General features: G+C 45.9%; 1 long non-coding RNA gene across 1 annotated transcript; it reads right to left on the bottom strand.

The window, feature by feature from the left end:
- Positions 1-1,294: 1,294 nt before the first annotated feature.
- LOC141174595 (uncharacterized) lies at positions 1,295-5,688 on the bottom strand. Its single transcript, XR_012252916.1, has 2 exons — positions 5,450-5,688; positions 1,295-1,912 (listed from the first exon to the last, which is right to left on the bottom strand). It is a non-coding gene; the product is annotated as an uncharacterized lncRNA (long non-coding RNA).
- Between the last annotated feature and the right edge of the window lie 12,599 nt (positions 5,689-18,287).

Genomic DNA, 18,287 nt, shown 5'->3' with positions numbered 1-18,287 from the left:
TCATCCGTAAGTGGAAGGCTTATGGAACTACTGTTAGCCTTCCACGGCCTGGACAGCCTTTGAAAGTGTCCTCCCGTGCCGAGGCCAGGCTTGTCCGAAGAGTCAAGGCTAACCCAAGGACAACAAGGAAGGAGCTCCGGGAAGATCTCATGGCAGTGGGGACATTGGTTTCAGTCAATACCATAAGTAACGTACTCCACCGCAATGGTCTCCGTTCCAGACGAGCCCGTAAGGTACCTTTACTTTCAAAGCGTCATGTCAAGGCTCGTCTACAGTTTGCTCATGATCACTTGGAGGACTCTGAGACAGACTGGTTCAAGGTTCTATGGTCTGATGAGACCAAGACCGAGATCTTTGGTGCCAACCATACACGTGACGTTTGGAGACTGGATGGCACTGCATACGACCCCAAGAATACCATCCCTACAGTCAAGCATGGTGGTGGCAGCATCATGCTGTGGGGCTGTTTCTCAGCCAAGGGGCCTGGCCATCTGGTCCGCATCCATGGGAAGATGGAAAGCACGGCCTACCTGGAGATTTTGGCCAAGAACCTCCGCTCCTCCATCAAGGATCTTAAGATGGGTCGTAATTTCATCTTCCAACAAGACAACGACCCAAAGCACACAGCCAAGAAACCCAAGGCCTGGTTCAAGAGGGAAAAAGTCAAGGTGTTGGAGTGGCCTAGTCAGTCTCCTGACCTTAACCCAATTGAAAACTTGTGGAAGGAGCTCAAGAATAAAGTCCACATGAGACACCCAAAGAACCTAGATAACTTGGAGAAGATCTGCATGGAGGAGTGGGCCAAGATAACTCCACAGACCTGTGCCTGCCTGATCAGGTCTTATAAAAGACGATTATTAGCTGTAATTGCAAACAAGGGTTATTCCACAAAATATTAAACATAGGGGTTGTATAATAATTGACCCACACTTTTATGTTTAAAATTTAATAAAATTCAACTGAGTAACATAACTTTTTGGTTTGTAAGATTTATGCTTCTGTTCATAAAACCTACTCTCGTTTGCAGTTTGAAGGCTCTAACTTATTTGCATCTTATCAAACCAGCTAAATCTGCAGGGGGTTGAATACTACTTGTAGGCACTGTATAATTAATACCATATGTTCAATGTGAAGGTGATATGTCCCCTCTCCGTATATGTCTTTATGGATTTTAATTTTTCTCTACGACATATTGAATTTCACTGAAACCCACCTAAACTATACCATTGCATGACAAAGTGTATGTGTGTGCAATGCATATTGGAAATTAGAGATGCACCGGTAGTCATATAGCTAATGGCAGCAGTCATTTATTCTTATGTTGCATAACAAAATGCACATACAGCAAATATTTTATCAGTGTAACACCATGCTTTTTAATTGGAATTCTATTGCCCGTTCATTAGTTTAATATTGCCACTTTCGATAATTTTCTTTAATTGGTTCTTTCTAAATATAGCATCTGTATGTAGACAGTCTTAATTCTTTTCTCTTTAGGAAACCTCTAGTATTGGTGAAAATCCAAGGAGTCATGTGAAGAACCTTTGTACACAAAGCTTACAATCTAGGTCACAGTAACAGAAATAGACAGCAGTCTTCCAATTATTGCATTAAATATAGAGAGGATGCCACTCAGCGACTGGCTGACGTAGAGATTGTATCATTAAATCCCAATGATGATCTTTTAAATTAGCCTTCTGGTTGCCCAGTGTGGTTTGCCCAATAACCTTCTTCCCAGTGGACAAAGTTTCATACAGGGAGATAAGAATCAAGCAGTGAGTTTTACCAGGGTCAGGAAGACTAAAAAGAAAAGTCTCATTGAACACGGTTACTTTGGATTTTGCTCGTAGACTTGATTTCTGATGCTTTTGCTTATGTTGATTGCTGAATACATCTATTCTCGCATACACATCTAAAAAAGAAAGACAAAAAATATTGAGATAATAAAATATGACTTTAAAAGTTACATGGCATAATATAAACCCAGGCTCGAACTGGCCCAGAGGAGGACAGGTGAATTCCCCGGTGGGCCACTGTGTAGGAGTAAAGTCACTTACCTCCCAACATGAGCAGTAGTTTGCCCAATACATTTGATTAACCACGTTCAGACAAGGGTAGTATTTCATTAGTCATACAACAAACTACCAACTTATTATATGGAAGCAAAAGTAGATTTGTGGATGAAGGCAATGTAATATTTGCATGTAGCTGAATAGTGGACCCCCAGAGTCAATGTGACTGATGGGTCCTTGCCATCCCAGTCTGACACTGTACAAACCCATAGGGGCTCTGCCTCTTTAACATGCTCTTTTTATACACAGTCATGGGACTTAGTTGAAAAAGGACTCTCCAGCTCTTTGTCATTAATACCACTTTTCCAGCATTTTGTTAACCCAACTTTTTTATATGCATTGCTCCTATTAAATTCCAAATTAGTTAAAGTTTTTCAATGAAATTGAAAATTGTCTAACATTCATTCTATTCTGTGTCCTATGTTCCACTGTGAGTACAATATGTCGCTAAGAGATTTACAAATCATTGCATTCTTCTTTTCTTTACGTTTTACAAAACGTCCCAACATTTTGAAATTAGGGTTGCATGTAAAAATGACATTTATAAAAAAAAATTTGGCGTTAAAAAACAAAGACACCCCCAACCAAACCTGGTGCTTCAATTACAGGGGGGGGGGGGGACGATTTAGTCAGCAACCAATTGTGCAAGTTCTCCCACTTTAAAAGATGAGAGAGGCCTGTAATTGACATCATAGGTAGACCTCAACTATGAGAGACAAAATGAGAAAACAAATCCTGAAAATCACATTGTCTGAATTGGAAAGAATTTTTTTCAAATTTTGGTGGAAAATAAGTATTTGATCACTTACAAACAAGCACGATTTCTGGCTCTCACAGACCTGTAACTTCTTCCTTAAGAGGGTCCTCTGTCCTCCACTCATTACCTGTAGTACTGGAATCTGTTTGAACTTGTTATCAGTATAAAAGACACCTGTCTGCAACCTCAAACAGTCGCACTCCAAACTCCACTATGATGAAGACCAAAGAGCTGTCAAAGGACACCAGAAACAAAATTGTAGCCCTGCACCAGTCTGGGAAGACTGAATCTGCAAAAGGTAAGCAGCTTGGTGTGCAGAAATCAACTGTGGGAGCAATAATTAGAAAATGGAAGACATAAAGACATACAAGACCATTGATAATCTCCCTTGATCTGGGGCTCCACACAAGATCTCACCCCATGGGGTCAAAGTGATCTCAAGAACGGTGAGCAAAAATCCCAGAACCACACGGGGGACCTAGTGAATGACCTGCAGAGAGCTGGGACCAACGTTACACAGGCTACCATTAGTAACACACTACACCGCCAGGGACTCAGATCCTGCAGTGCAAGACGTGACCCCCTGCTTAAGCCATTACATGTCTGGGCCCGTCTGAAGTTTGTTAGAGAGCATTTGGATGATCCAGAAGAGTATTGGGAGAATGTCATATGGTAAGATGAAACCAAAGTAGAACTGTTTGCTAGAAACACAACTCGTCGTGTTTGGAGTAGAAAGAATGCTGAGTTGCATCCAAAGAACACCATACCTACTGTAAAGCATGAGGGTGGCAACATCATGCTTTGGGGCTGTTTCTCTGCCAAGGGACCAGGACAACTGATCCGTGTACATGAAAGAATTAAAGAGGCCATGTATCGTGAGATTTTGAGTGCAAACCTCCTTCCATCAGCAAGGGCACTTAAGATGAAACATGGCTGGGTCTTTCAGCATGACAATGATCCCAAGCACACCGTCAAGGCAACGAAGGAGTGGCTTCGTAGGAAGCATTTCAAGGTCCTGGAGTGGCCTAGCCAGTCTCCAGATCTAAACCCTATAGAAAACCTTTGGAGGGAGTTGAAAGTCTGTGTTGCCCAGCGACAGCCCCAAAACATCACAGCTCTAGAGGAGATCTGCATGGAGGAATGGGCCAACATACCAGCAACAGTGTGTGCCAACCTTATGAAGAGTTACAGAAAACGTTTGACCTCTGTCATTGCCAACAAAGAATATATAACAAAGTATTGAGATGAACTTTTGTAATTGACAAAATACTTATTTTCCACCAAAATTCGAAAAGAAAATTCTTTCCAAATCAGACAATGCGATTTTCAGGATTTGTTTTCTCATTTTGTCTCTCATAGTTGAGGTCTACCTATGATGTCAATTACAGGCCTCTCTCATCTTTTTAAGTGGGAGAACTTGCACAATTGGTGGCTGACTAAATACTTTTTTCTCCACTGTATACCAAAATCGTATTCACATTTCCTAACACAGCACAGGACTTCCAACTCAGCACTTGCTTGACAGATTCTGTCAAGGTATCAAAGAGGTTTACTCGCCATCAGCATTGATGGCATACTATTTAAGTATGCTCCCAATATCTGATTGGTGTTGTTGGACCCCTCAACAATTGCACAATGACGATATATGTAATTGGTAAGCTACTTATGATGGGACATCCTCTTTAAAGGGAATCTGTCAGCAGGTTTTTGATATGTAATCTGACAACAGCATGATGTAGGGACAGAGACACTAATACCAACGATGTATCACTTAGTTTATTGGGTGCCGCACTTATGATAAAGTTACAGTTTTCTAGCAGAGATCAGTTGCTGAGCTGTATACAATCCCGCCCACACCACTGATTGGTAGCTTTCTGTATACATTGCATAGTGACAGAAAACTGCTAATCTGTGCTGAGAATGGGGTTGGACTAGGAGGCACATGGTCAGTTGTCCTGTAGTGATAATCTCCTGCTGATAAAACACTGATTGTATTAGAACATCAAAATACAGCCCAGTAAGTGACACATTGCTGTTAATCAGGGACTCTACTCCTTCATCATGGTGCTGTCAGATTACATAGCAAAAAACAGTTGACAAATTCCTTTTAAAACTAGGAATGTGCTGCAGAAAAATCTCTATTTTCTTTTGGAGAGCACTGTGTATGCTGCAGTTTCTGGCATGGCCAATCCGATAGAATGGCTGTAGAGGTTTTAAATACAACCTCTAATGCGGGGGCAAACATAGGCCTGAGCAGGTTTTGCCAGTTTTCTGGTGTAAAACTGCCTGATACATCAGAAACCCAAAGATGCACAAACATTTTACAACCAGCTCGACTAAATTTTTGAACAGTTGTTGGAGCTCTGACAAGGTGTGGCCATTCAGGCCCTACAATTCCATCATAACGTAGCTGGGATTAATGGCGCTATATAAATGAATAAAATAAAAAAACGTATCCAACGAAAGTGGCATAAATTACAACAGAAGTGTACACCAGTCCCTGACTCAAGTACATTTTTGGCGGTGGTGCACGGCTGCTCTAACGTGATCAATACTTTACACCCTGGAAATGTTATGTAATAAGTTGTATCATAGTTCAGTCTTCTAATTAAATACATACCCCTCTCCTTAATAATGCTGGATGAGCTTGTTTTAAACTTTAGTATCCCAACTTCTATTTTCTGTGCTGTAGGGAGACATTTCAGTGATATTAGGACCTGTCCTATGATGTCCTGAAGTAAAATCAAAGAAAAAAACATAATGGTACAATGGCACATAGTTAAATATAATGGATTGGAAGTAATTTTTGTACAATGCAAAACTTTCAACAAATTTAGTACATTTAGAAATTCGCCCTTAAATATCAAGCATTTTGGTAGCCAGAGAGCTCCTGATGATTAACAGTTTGGATCTGCAACATAATTATCCAATAGCCCAAACTGTAAACTCAAATACTGTACCCAAAGGGCAGAAGACAGTCAGTGAAGCTGGCTGGATCCAATGATCTGGTCATCTTCAGAGCAGCGCTTACAAGCTCTATTACAAAGAGCTTGTAAGTGTTGCGCTAATTGCCTAAGAAACCATCCACTACTGATAGACTGCATCGGTAGGCAGTAATCTAAGCAACAAGCTGTAAACTATTGATCAAAATCTCTTCGTTCTTAAAAATATAGAGGATTTTTAATGAGAGGTAAATAGCAAAGTTGTATTTTTCTTTTACAAGCATAACTTCTTTTAGGCCACGTTCAATATGGTCAATATTTGGTCAGTATTTTACATCAGTATTTGTAAGCCAAAATCATGAGTGGAACAATCAGAGAAAAGGTATAATAGAAACAGGTCACCACTTCTGCATTTATCACCCACTCCTGGTTTTGGCTTACAAATAATGATGGTAAATACTGACCAAATACGGAATGTATGAACGTGCCCATAGTTGTAGTCTTCACCAACATCCAAAAATAGGGAACTTCTTCTTTTTGTAATAGTACATGCGGCACAATTTACCATGTAGACACCTTTATGGATCCCTTAAATATTACTGATGAGGCACCCCTAGCAGGTAATGAGGTACAAGAGGGGAAGTAGTTTTGACAGAACGGAATTTATGCTGGTACAGCCTCTCTCTAGCACCACCAATCTCTGGTTTAGCATATAATAACAAATTTTGGGCATATTTTAATTTAGGTATTTTTATACAAATTTTGGCACTAACAAAGAGCAATGACACGGCCAACACATTTCTATTTTCTGGCTGTTGAGGGCCAGTAGACTGTTACAGCAATTCTCCAAGATGTAACTTTCACACAAACAGTTTCTTTTAGGAATGCAAGCGATTCAGATAGTAGTGCAAGTCAACTATAGAGACTTGTAAATGATGCAGAAGAGGACTGAAGCAACGCTGGGAACAGGAGAAGACGGCAATTGATAAGTATTTAATACATGAACATTACACTATATGCAAAGGGTCTGAATACTTATGACCATGTGATATTTCAGTTTTTCTTTTTTAATAAATTTGCAGAAATTTCTACATTTCTCCTTTTTTCGGTCAAGATGGGGTGCAGAGTGTACTTTAATGAGAAAAAAATGAACTTTTTAGAATTTACCAAATGGCTGCAATGAAACAAAGAGGGAAAAATTTAAAGGGGTCTGAACACTTTCCATACCCACTGTACATATTGCGAAGGGAATACAATTTTTTTCTGGCAGTTTTTCCTTCAGAAAGCCATACTTTACATACACTAAATTCACATATTTACATGTAGTTTTGTAATTTGGCATTCAGTCTAGATAGTAGACAAAGTATCAAAGTATAAACCACAGCTACCAGTTGAAGGAAAAAAAATTCTGGATTATGCCCATGGTTTTTGCACTATTATCCTCTGAACATATTGCACCGAAGGGTATTTCTTTTCATGAAACCGGTTCCATTATATCTGGTATAATGGAAATTGACTATTGGTTGCCTGATCCCAGTGTTAAACATATCAATGGGGTATTATAGTGGGGAACGGCACTTTGATGTTTTAAGACCTAGAGGTCTTAAAGAGGTTGTCCGTTACCATTTACAATGCCCCCATCGATTTAAATTGTGTAAAATAGTCTTATTGTAAACACCTTGTGTTGCCATTCTTGCCTGTGAGCGGCACTATCACTGGCCGCTTACAGGCATCACGTGACCCCGGCTGCAGCCGGTTCCGACATCCGCTGATGTCACGTCAAGTTCCGGCTGCAGCCAGATGTGACCCGGTGACTCGCTCCCCGCTGATTGATGGGCTGTGGGCGGGGTTTCACCTGTACGTCGCACCCAGCATCCACCGCGCGCTTGCCCAACGAAAGCGAATGTTTTACTCATTCATCGGGGAATTGACAGAATGTTTAGGGCGTAGTCAGACGGCCGTGTAAATCTGACAAAGATAGGACCGCAATGCATGGACTGGAAGTGGCTCTCCCAATCCGAGAGTGACAGCTTCATGTATTTCTATACAGCTTTCACGTTCGGGTCGGAAGAGCCGCCAGCCAGTCAGTGTACTGCGGTCCAATCTGGGGCCAATTTATACTGCCGTCTGATTGCGACCTTAGACAGGTCGATAATCAGGAAATGAGCACTCCTTGGAACGTTCGTTGCCAAACATTGGCCAGTGTAAATTGGCTCTAAGTTTAGAAGGTCATAAAGTTGTCCTGCGATTTGTATCACAAAATCAGAAAACAGCTAAAGAACAAAAATAAATGTGCCTTACTGAAGAGCCATTTTGGTGGACCTCAGCTGGCCATCTATTACATGCATTATAGTTAGAGTTGTCCTACGTGCAAATATATTTTTTAAAAATGCTCAAAATGGATTAAAAAATAGAAGCGATTATAACTTTATTGATTTCTTGCTGTTCCCATTTCAATTCTGTGAAATTTCCACAGTGATTTGATTTAGCAGTCACATGTCCCCAAAACAAAACAATAACAATTTGAGACAATCTGAGCTTTTTCTAGAAAATTTGTACCCACTGGTCAACCCTTTCAGTAGCCTTTAGGTAATACTATAGTGTTGTTTTGCAGCAGTCTCAACAGCTCATTGGGACTGGTGATGGCTAGTGTTGAGCGAACATGCTCGACACTGCTCGGTACTCGCCCGAGCATCACACTACTCGGGATGTTCGGCGAGCACCGAGCATTTCCGGGTTACTCGGGTGGGAGCTCGGGTCTCCGCCCTGCATGTTTGGCGCTCTTTACAGAGCCAATGAACATGCAGGGATTGCCAGCCAGTCACTGTAATGGCGCAGCCATGTTGGTTGTGGGCATTACAGTGATTGGCTGGCCGCACAGCGTCACCTCAAGTATTTAAAACCGGGTGCCGCCATCTTGGACACAGTCGCTCCGGATCAGACAGTGTAGGGACAGCGCTGCTGATTTAGGGAGCGATATAAACTGCGAAATAGTTAGTGTAGGGTCTGTAAAGGCTGCCAGATCAAACAAACAGTCCTTCTCAGGACTAATATCCATCCCAGATATCAGGCAGGCAGGCTGTATAGGAGACGCAGTGGTTATACCAGCAAACGCTGCATTACAGTCCTGTGTGCTGCTCCTGTTGCTGAAATTGCTGGACTTAGCTCCAGGTCTCAGGGGACAGGAAAAATCCTTTTTTTTTTCATCCAAATCCTCTTTTTTTTTTCCTCCTTCACACTGTACAAATACCCGTCTTATTAACCTTTTGATGTCCCCCCCCCCCCAAATAAAAGCGTGTCTCTGATTATTCAGACACAAATATATCTGTTGAAAATAGTCAGGTGTAGGCTAGAGAAACAGAAGTGTTGTTTTGCACTTCCACGGTTCAAACCTCTGTATTATCCACTTTTGGGTCATTTGTATCTAAAAAAAAACAGTTTGAGTGTGTCGCTCACTGTTCAGCCGCAAATATATCTATTTAAAAAAGTCTGGTATACCCCAGTAAACAATAACTGTGGTTTTGCCATCCCACGGTAAAAAATCTCTATTATTCAGGTTTTGGTATATTTTCCGTAAAGAAAAACAGTAGTGTCTCCTGACTGTTGTGACACAAAAATATATCTGTTGAAAATATTCTGGTGTAGGCCCGACAAATCCCAGTGTGGTTTTGCAGTTCCACGGGTCAAATCTCTGTACTATCCAGTTTTGGGCCTTTGGGATCTAAAAAAACACAGTTTGAGTGTGTCGCTCACTGTTCAGCCGCAAATATATATATTTAAAAAAAGTCTGATATACCCCAGTAAACAATAACTGTGGTTTTGCCATCCCACGGTAAAAAATCTCTATTATTCAGGTTTTGGTATATTTTCCGTAAAGAAAAACAGTAGTGTCTCCTGACTGTTGTGACACAAAAATATATCGGTTGAAAATAGTCTGGTGTAGGCTCGACAAATCCGAGTGTGGTTTTGCAGTTCCACGGGTCAAATCTCTGTACTATCCAGTTTTGGGCCTTTGGGATCTAAAAAAAAGAACAGTTTGAGTGTGTCGCTCACTGTTCAGCCGCAAATCTATATATTTAAAAAAGTCTGGTATACCCCAGTAAACAATAACTGTGGTTTTGCCATCCCACGGTAAAAAATCTCTATTATTCAGGCTTTGGTATTTTTTACGTAAAGAAAAACAGTAGTGTCACCTGACTGTTGTGACACAAAAATATATCTGTTGAAAATAGTCAGGTGTAGGCCAGACAAATCCCAGTGTGGTTTTGCAGTTCCACGGGTCAAATCTCTGTACTATCCAGTTTTTGGCCTTTGGTATCTAAAAAAACACAGTTTGAGTGTGTCGCTCACTGTTCAGCCGCAAATATATCTATTTAAAAAAGTCTGGTATACCCCAGTAAACAATAACTGTGGTTTTGCCATCCCACGGTAAAAAATCTCTATTATTCAGGTTTTGGTATATTTTCCGTAAAGAAAAACAGTAGTGTCTCCTGACTGTTGTGACACAAAAATATATCTGTTGAAAATAGTCTGGTGTAGGCCCGACAAATCCCAGTGTAGTTTTGCAGTTCCACGGGTCAAATCTCTGTACTATCCAGTTTTGGGCCTTTGGGATCTAAAAAAACACAGTTTGAGTGTGTCGCTCACTGTTCAGCCGCAAATTTATATATTTAAAAAAGTCTAGTATACCCCAGTAAACAATAACTGTGGTTTTGCCATCCCACGGTAAAAGATCTCTATTATTCAGGTTTTGGTATTTTTTACGTAAAGAAAAACGGCAATAGTTTCTCCCAAATATTTGAACAGCCACGACCACAGGAAGTCGACTCTGGCAATTTGTCACAAGAGGTGGACGATGACGAGACACAATTGCCAGGAAGTGAGGAGGAGCATCATGGTGCGCAAGTGGAAGAGGAGGAGGTGGTGGATGATCTAGTAACTGACCCAACGTGGCAGGAGGACATGCAGAGTGAGGCCAGCAGCACACAGGGGAAGGGAGGCAGAGTACCCCAACAGGCAGGAAGAAGCAGTGTGGTGGCCGCACACAGAAGGCGGGCAACCGTTCCCCGTAACACCAACACGAGGGACGCTGCCAGTACAAGTGGTAGGTCTTCCAGAGTCTGGAATTTTTTTAAAGACTCTGCTGATAACCCCAAAAAGGCCATATGTTCCACCTGCCATGCCAGCATCAGCAGGGGTGACAAAACTACCAGCCTGACCACCACCAGCATGATCAGGCACATGGCAGCAAAGCACCCGACTTTGTGGGGCGAAACCCAGGGTCCACGACCAGTGTCAGCGGGTGTCACCACTGCTTCTTCCACTGTTGTGCGTGCAATAGAACCCCCAGTTGTGTGTGCAAGGCAATCCCCTGTCCATACTGCATGTAAAGATGCCCCCTCCTCTCAGTCTTCACTTGTTATGGCAGTTTCTCAAGAAACAGCATCAACATCCACGTCCACGTCCCACTGCAGCGTTCAATTGTCCATATCCCAGACCTTTGAACGAAAGCGGAAATTCGCAGCTAACGCCCCACAGGCCACAGTCCTAAATTCGCACATTTCACGACTGCTTGCTGTAGCATCGGCGTCTCTGCCCCGTTCTAGGCAGAGACGCCGTCCCTCTCACCTCCCCGCTCCTGGCGCGGCGTCCTCCAGCGCTTCTCTCCCCGCTGCTTCTGGCACGCGCTCCTTCCCCGGCAGTGTGCTTAGGGCGCGCGCGCGCGCGCTCCCCCGCTCTTAAAGGGACCGCGCGCGCCGTCCTAAGGAGTCCCCGGCCAATTGCCGGAGGACCTCCCATATAAAAGGCACCTCCTCCAAAATGGAGGTGCCCGAGCAATGTTGTAGCACTGTTCACTACTCTGCTTCAGCCCTCAGGTCCCGTTGCCAGTTACCTGCCAGATACCTGCCAGATTCCTGCCAGTCTGCTGTCTTATTCCTGCCTGATATCCTGCTACCTGCCTGCTAGCCTGATTTCCGACGGTCTGCCTTCCAACTCCTGTCAGTCTGTCTAAGGACCAGCTTGCCCGCTCACCTGGGAGCGCACATCTTCTACCTGCCTGCTTGCCTGAGGTCCGACGGTCTGCCTTCCAACTCCTGTCAGTCTAAGGACCAGCTTGCCCGCTCACCTGGGAGCGCTCATCTGCTGCCTGTCTGCTAGCCTACCTGGAGGCTCTGCCGTCACGTGCTGTGACCACCCGCCTGTCCAGAGACTCCTGCCCGCTCACCTGGGAGCGCTCATCTGCTACCTGTCTGTTGGTCTTCCTGGAGGCTCCGCCGTCACATGCTGTGACCACCCGTTTATCCAGAGACTCTCGCCTGCTCACCTGGGAGCTCACGTCTATCATCAGCCGCCACAGGTCGTACCAATCCTTTACCCAGAGACTGCCCCGGTCACTCGCCGTGACCTCCTGCCCGTTCATCCAGAGACTGCCCCGGTCACTTGCCGTGACCTCCTGCCCGTTCATCCAGAGACTGCCCCGGTCACTTGCCGTGACCTCCTGTCCGTTCATTCAGAGCCTGTCCCGGTCACCTGCTGTGACTGCCTGCCCGTCTACCCTGGTCGCCACCCGCTCCCTTACAAGGACCGCCCCCTTGTATAGTAGCTCAGAGGTTCCGCCTCCCAGACCCGTTACAGTTTGCTCGGGCCATGGAACCCGGTGGCACCCAAGCTCCCTCGCTCTCGGACCTGTGTCATGAACTGTCCCGTCAGAGGTCCCAACAGGAGTCCATCCTGGGTCACCTGCGGAATGTCAATTCTCGCCTGGACACTCTGACTGCTCTGCCTGCAACCACCGCCAGTGCCATGACTCGCAATCCGGCAGCTCCACTGCCCACTAATGACATGGTATCCTACCCCGGACCCCGGCTTTCTGCACCTCCTCGCTTCGGAGGCGACTCCGCCCAGGCTCGGGGCTTCATAAATCAGTGCACCCTGCACTTTGAACTCCTGTCTCACCAGTTTAACTCCGACCGGGCCAAAATTGCCTTCATCATGTCCCATCTCACCGGAGAGGCCCTGGCCTGGCTAAATCCTCTATGGGAGAGAGGAGACCCCCTGGTGTCCGATTTGCCTGCCTTTCTCACGGCTTTCCGGAAAGTCTTCGACGAACCCGGACGGAAGACCTCATCCGCATCATCACTGCTACGCCTCCGTCAGGGAAGTCTCACTGTGGGCCAATATGCCATACGGTTCCGTACCCTTGCCTCGGAGCTGGCCTGGGATAATGACGCTCTGGTATCCGTCTTCTGGGAGGGTCTGTCCGGCCGTATTAAAGATGAACTTGCCGGTCGGGACATTCCTACCACTCTCGATGACCTAATAACTCTTGCCACCCGGATTGACCTGCGGTTCCAGGAGCGTGCCAAAGAGGTCACCCGTGAGAGGAGGTTTCCACGTCTAGCTCCTACTTTTCAGAAACCCGTCACTCCCTCCGTCTCTCCTCAGGTACACTCTCCTGAGCCTATGCAGGTCGACCAGACCAAGATGGTCGGTTCTCGCCAAGAAACTCGCCGAGCCGAGGGAAGCTGTTTCTATTGTGGCAGTATGAAGCACTTCATCCGTTCCTGCCCGGAAAAGCCGGGAAACGGCAGTGTCTAGGACCACACGGAGAGGTCGTCCTAGACAAAAGTAAGCCCTCTCCGTCTCTGACCTTACCGGTCTCTATTGCTTGGGGAGAGAACCGTCTCTTTGAACTCGCCCATCTGGATTCTGGAGCTGCTGGAAACCTCATCTCCCAGTCTCTGGTAGAGAGATACCATATTCCCACCAAGTACCTGGCTGAACCATTGTCAGTCGCCTCCGTGGATGGAAGACTTCTCTCGGAGACCATCCTGCTCGTCACTGAACCCATAACCCTGCAGGTGGGAATGCTGCACTCTGAGGAGATCTCATTCCATGTGCTGTCCGGACTTTCTCACTCCCTGTTGCTAGGTCTACCATGGCTCCAGACACATGAACCCGTATTGAACTGGCGGTCCGGTGAAGTACTCCGATGGGGTCCTGACTGCCATAGGACCTGCCTGGTCCCGGTCCGTCCACTTCGCCCTCAGCCTACTCCAGCTAACTTACCTGGTCTCCCGGCTCCCTACTGGCCCTATGCGGACGTCTTCGGTAAGAAGGAAGCTGAGACGTTGCCACCCCATAGGCCATACGATTGCCCGATCGACCTGGTACCTGGCACCACTCCTCCCCATGGGCGTATCTACCCGTTGTCTGCAGCCGAGACCCGGGCCATGTCTGAATACATTGAAGAGAATCTGGCTAGGGGATTTATCCGAAAATCTACCTCCCCGGCTGGAGCCGGATTCTTCATTGTCAAAAAGAAAGACGGCTCGCTACGTCCCTGTATTGACTACAGAGGACTCAATCTCATCACGGTAAAAAACAAATATCCCCTGCCACTCATCTCCGAATTGTTTGACCGTCTCAAGGGCGCCAGGATCTTCTCCAAGCTGGATCTGCGGGGAGCGTATAATCTGGTCCGTATCCGTCAAGGAGACGAGTGGAAGACGGCATTCAATACCCGGGACGGTCACTACGAGTACCTTGTGATGCCCTTCGGTCTCTGTAATGCTCCCGCGGTCTTTCAGGAACTAGTCAACGACATCTTTCGTGACCTCCTGTACTCCTGCGTAGTGGTATACCTGGACGATATCTTGGTCTTCTCTCCGGATCTCCCCACACACCGGAGGGATGTTCGTCAGGTCCTGCTTAGGCTTCGGCAGAACCACCTTTATGCCAAATACGAGAAGTGCCTCTTCGATCAGACCTCCCTTCCGTTCTTGGGCTATGTCATCTCCCAAACAGGTCCAGGGGTTCAGCACCTTCTCAAGTATATCAGGAGCGCTTGACGGAACCCCGCTTTCTTTATGTTCCTTACTAGACTTCTCGCGCCGGGTCTTCTCTCTCCTGCCCTGCGCTTCCCCACACAAAGTCTCGATCGGGTACTCTGATGTCCATCTGGGTAACTTGGAGTTCCCGGACCTATTTGGTGCCCTTTACGGCGACTAGGGTGAGGTTGTGGCAACTGCACCATGGAAGTGCAGAAGCCTCCGTTTTTTCCAGCCGAGACCTGGAGTAACACGGCTGGTCCAGGGACCGGTTCCCTTCTTGCGGCCTGATCCCTCTGACACTTGGCAGACTCGGGCGTACGGGTGGCTTCCTGCTCCTTCCGTACCTCTGGGATCCCTTATGTTACCGGAGCCTTTCTCCTCTGCTCCCCTCCTGGGCCTCTCTTACTAGGCCCCACTTCTGGAGCAGAGCTCCTGAAGAGACTCTGCTCCCCTCCTCTCCTTACTACTCACTGACTGAACTTCTGAACTCCTCTAAGATGGCTTCCCTATATATATATCTCCTATAATGGTGCTCCTCTATTCTACATCCACCCCTCACACCCACTACTGGTTCCCCCTCTCTTTGGTTCCCCCCACTCCAGCCAGGGACAGGGCAGCAGAAGAAGTGCATAATGCCCTTCCAGCCAGCCTGGAGTAGTGTAGTGTAGAATGTGGGTGTTGGGGTTCCGGGCAGCACTCCCTCCTTACCTGAGAAAGGAGACGCCACACCTCTGGGTGAGGTGCAGTACCTCTGTGTCGACCGAACCCTCAGGGGCGCCACATTGACAGCATTGACCTGGGGGTCAGAAATGCTTCCTGGGTCGATCCCCATGCTGTCCCCATGTCATTTGAGCACTGTCACTATCGTTTTGGGCACTTTTTAGGCTTTCTACAGACTGTTGGGGGTGCTGCCGCAAAAATGCTCGGGTCTCCCATAGACTAACATTGGGCTCATTGCTCGAGTCGAGCACCCGAGTATCACGGTGAGCTCGGCCGAGCTTCGAGCATCCGAGCATTTTAGTGCTCAATCAACACAATGCCAATGGAAATTATTGGCAATTATCAAGACAAACTCAATAAAGGAGTGTTACTGCAGGTGGGGACCACAGACCACATCGCAGTACCAATGCTTTCTGGCTGGTGTTTTGGTCACTTTTGAATGTTGGTTGTGCTTTCACACTCGTGGTAGCATGAGACGGACTCTACAACCCACAGAAGTTGCTCAGGTAGTGCAGCTCATCCAGGATGGCACATCAATGCGAGCTGTGGCAAGAAGGTTCACTGTGTCTATCAGCGTAGTGTCCAGAGGTAGGAGGCGCTACAAGGAGACAGGCCAGTACACCAGGAGACATGGAGGGGTCCGTTGGAGGGCAACAACCCAGCAGCAGGACCGCTACCTCCACCTTTGTGCAAGGAGGAACAGGAGGAGCACTGCCAGAGCCCTGCAAAATGACCTCCAGCAGGCCATAAATGTGCATGTGTCTGCACAAACGGTTAGAAACCGACTCCATGAGGGTGGTATGAGGGCCCGACGTTCACAGATGGGGATTGTGCTCACAGCCCAACACCGTGCAGGACTCTTGGCATTTGGCACAGAACACCAGGATTGGCAAAAGTCGCCACTGGCGCCCTGTGCGCTTCACAGATGAAAGCAGGTTCACACTGAGCACATGTGACAGACGTGACAGAGTCTGGAGACGCCGTGGAGAGTGATCTGCTGCCTGCAACATCCTTCAGCATGACCGGTTTGGAAGTGGGTCAGTAATGGTGTGGGGAGGCATTTCTTTGGAGGGCCGCACAGCCCTCCATGTGCTCGCCAGAGGTAGCCTGACTGACATTAGGTACCGAGATGAGATCCTCAGACCCCTTGTAAGACCATATGCTGGTGCGGTTGGCCCTTGGTTCCTCCTAATGCAGGACGATGCCAGACCTCATGTGGCTGGAGTGTGTCAGCAGTTCCAGCAAGATGAAGGCATTGAAGCTATGGACTGGCCCGCCCGTTCCCCAGACCTGAATCCGATAGAGCACATCTTGTACATCATGTTTCGCTCCATCCACCAACGTCAAAAAAAATCTTGCAATTTTCCCACTGGCTACCAGGCCCAATATTAGACTCAGAAAGACATTAGCAGCACTAAACTATGGTAACTCACACCCTATTTTTTATATTTGAGCATGGTCTAATCTTCTCAAAGGCCATTGTGAAGGGAGAATGAGGATCAACAGTAACTTCACATGTGAATGTTAGATCCTGTGTCATCTACTGTGTAAAGAGGTGATAACTGTAAATATAATCCTGTCTGTTATGCTAATAAGACTGCTAAAATGTATTCTGTACAGAACAGAAAGTGTGAGTCTAAAATTAGGCCTAGTGGCCAATATAAAAATTGCAAGATTTCTGTATTTTGTTATATATAGATACAGGTGGTTCTCACAAAATTAGAATATTATCAAAAAGTTAATTTATTTCAGTTCTTCAATACAAAAACTGAAACTCATATATTATATAGAGTCATTACAAACAGAGTGATCTATTTCAAGTGTTTATTTCTGTTAATGTTGATGATTATGGCTTACAGCCAATGAAAACACAAAAGTCATTATCTCAGTAAATTAGAATAATTAACAAAAAAAAACCTTCAAAGGCTTCCTACGCAATTAAAAAGGTCCCTTAGTCTGTTTCAGTAGGCTCCACAATCATGGGGAAGACTGCTGACTTGACAGATGTCCAGAAGGCAGACATTGACACACTCCACAAGGAGGGTAAGCCACAAAAGGTCATTGGTAAAGAAGCTGGCTGTTCACAAAGTGCTGTATCCAAGCATACTAATGGAGAGTTGAGTGGAAGGAAAAAGTGTGGTAGAAAAAGGTGCACAAGTAACCGGGATAACCGCAGCCTTGAAATGTTTGTTAAGAAAAGGCCATTCAAAAAATTGGGGCAGATTCACAAGGAGTGGACTGCTGCTAGAGTCATTGCTTCAACAACCACCACACACAGACATATCCAGGACATGGGCTACAAGTGTCGCCACTCATGACCAATAGACAACGCCAGAAGCGCCTTACTTGAGCAAAGGAGAAAAAGACCTGGACTGTTGCTCAGTGGTCCAAGGTGTTGTTTTCAGATGAAAGTAAATTTTGCATTTCATTTGGAAATCAAGATTCCAGAGAAAGAGTGGAGAGGCCACAATCCAAGGTGCTTGAGGTCTAGTGTGAAGTTCCCACAATCAGTGATGGTTTGGGGAGCCATGTCATCTGCTGGTGTAGTCCACTGTGTTTTATCAAGACCAAAGTCAGTGCAGCCATCTACCAGGAAATTTTAGAGCACTTCATGCTTCCCTCTGCCGACAAGCTTTTTGGAGATGGAAATTTCATTCTCCAGCTGGACTTGGCTCCTGTCCACACTGCCAAAAGTACCAATACTTGGTTTAAAAACAACAGTATCACTGTGCTTGATTGGCCAGCAAACTTGCCTGACCTTAACCCCTTAGAGAATCTATGGGGTATTGTCAAGAGGAAGATGAGAGACACCACACCCAACAATGCAGACGAGCTGAAGGCTGCTATCAAAGCAACCTGGGCTTCCATAACACCTCATGAAGGTCTGCTAAGGTGTTATGGAAGCCCAGGTTGCTTTGATAGCAGCCTTCAGAGGGAGACCCAGCCTATTCGCACACACACG

Source organism: Phyllobates terribilis, unplaced genomic scaffold (assembly GCF_046119375.1).
Source record: "Phyllobates terribilis strain yellow unplaced genomic scaffold, ASM4611937v1 Scaffold_13__5_contigs__length_258822181, whole genome shotgun sequence".
Taxonomy (NCBI): domain Eukaryota; kingdom Metazoa; phylum Chordata; class Amphibia; order Anura; family Dendrobatidae; genus Phyllobates; species Phyllobates terribilis.
This window is presented reverse-complemented; position numbering and strand designations above follow the sequence as displayed.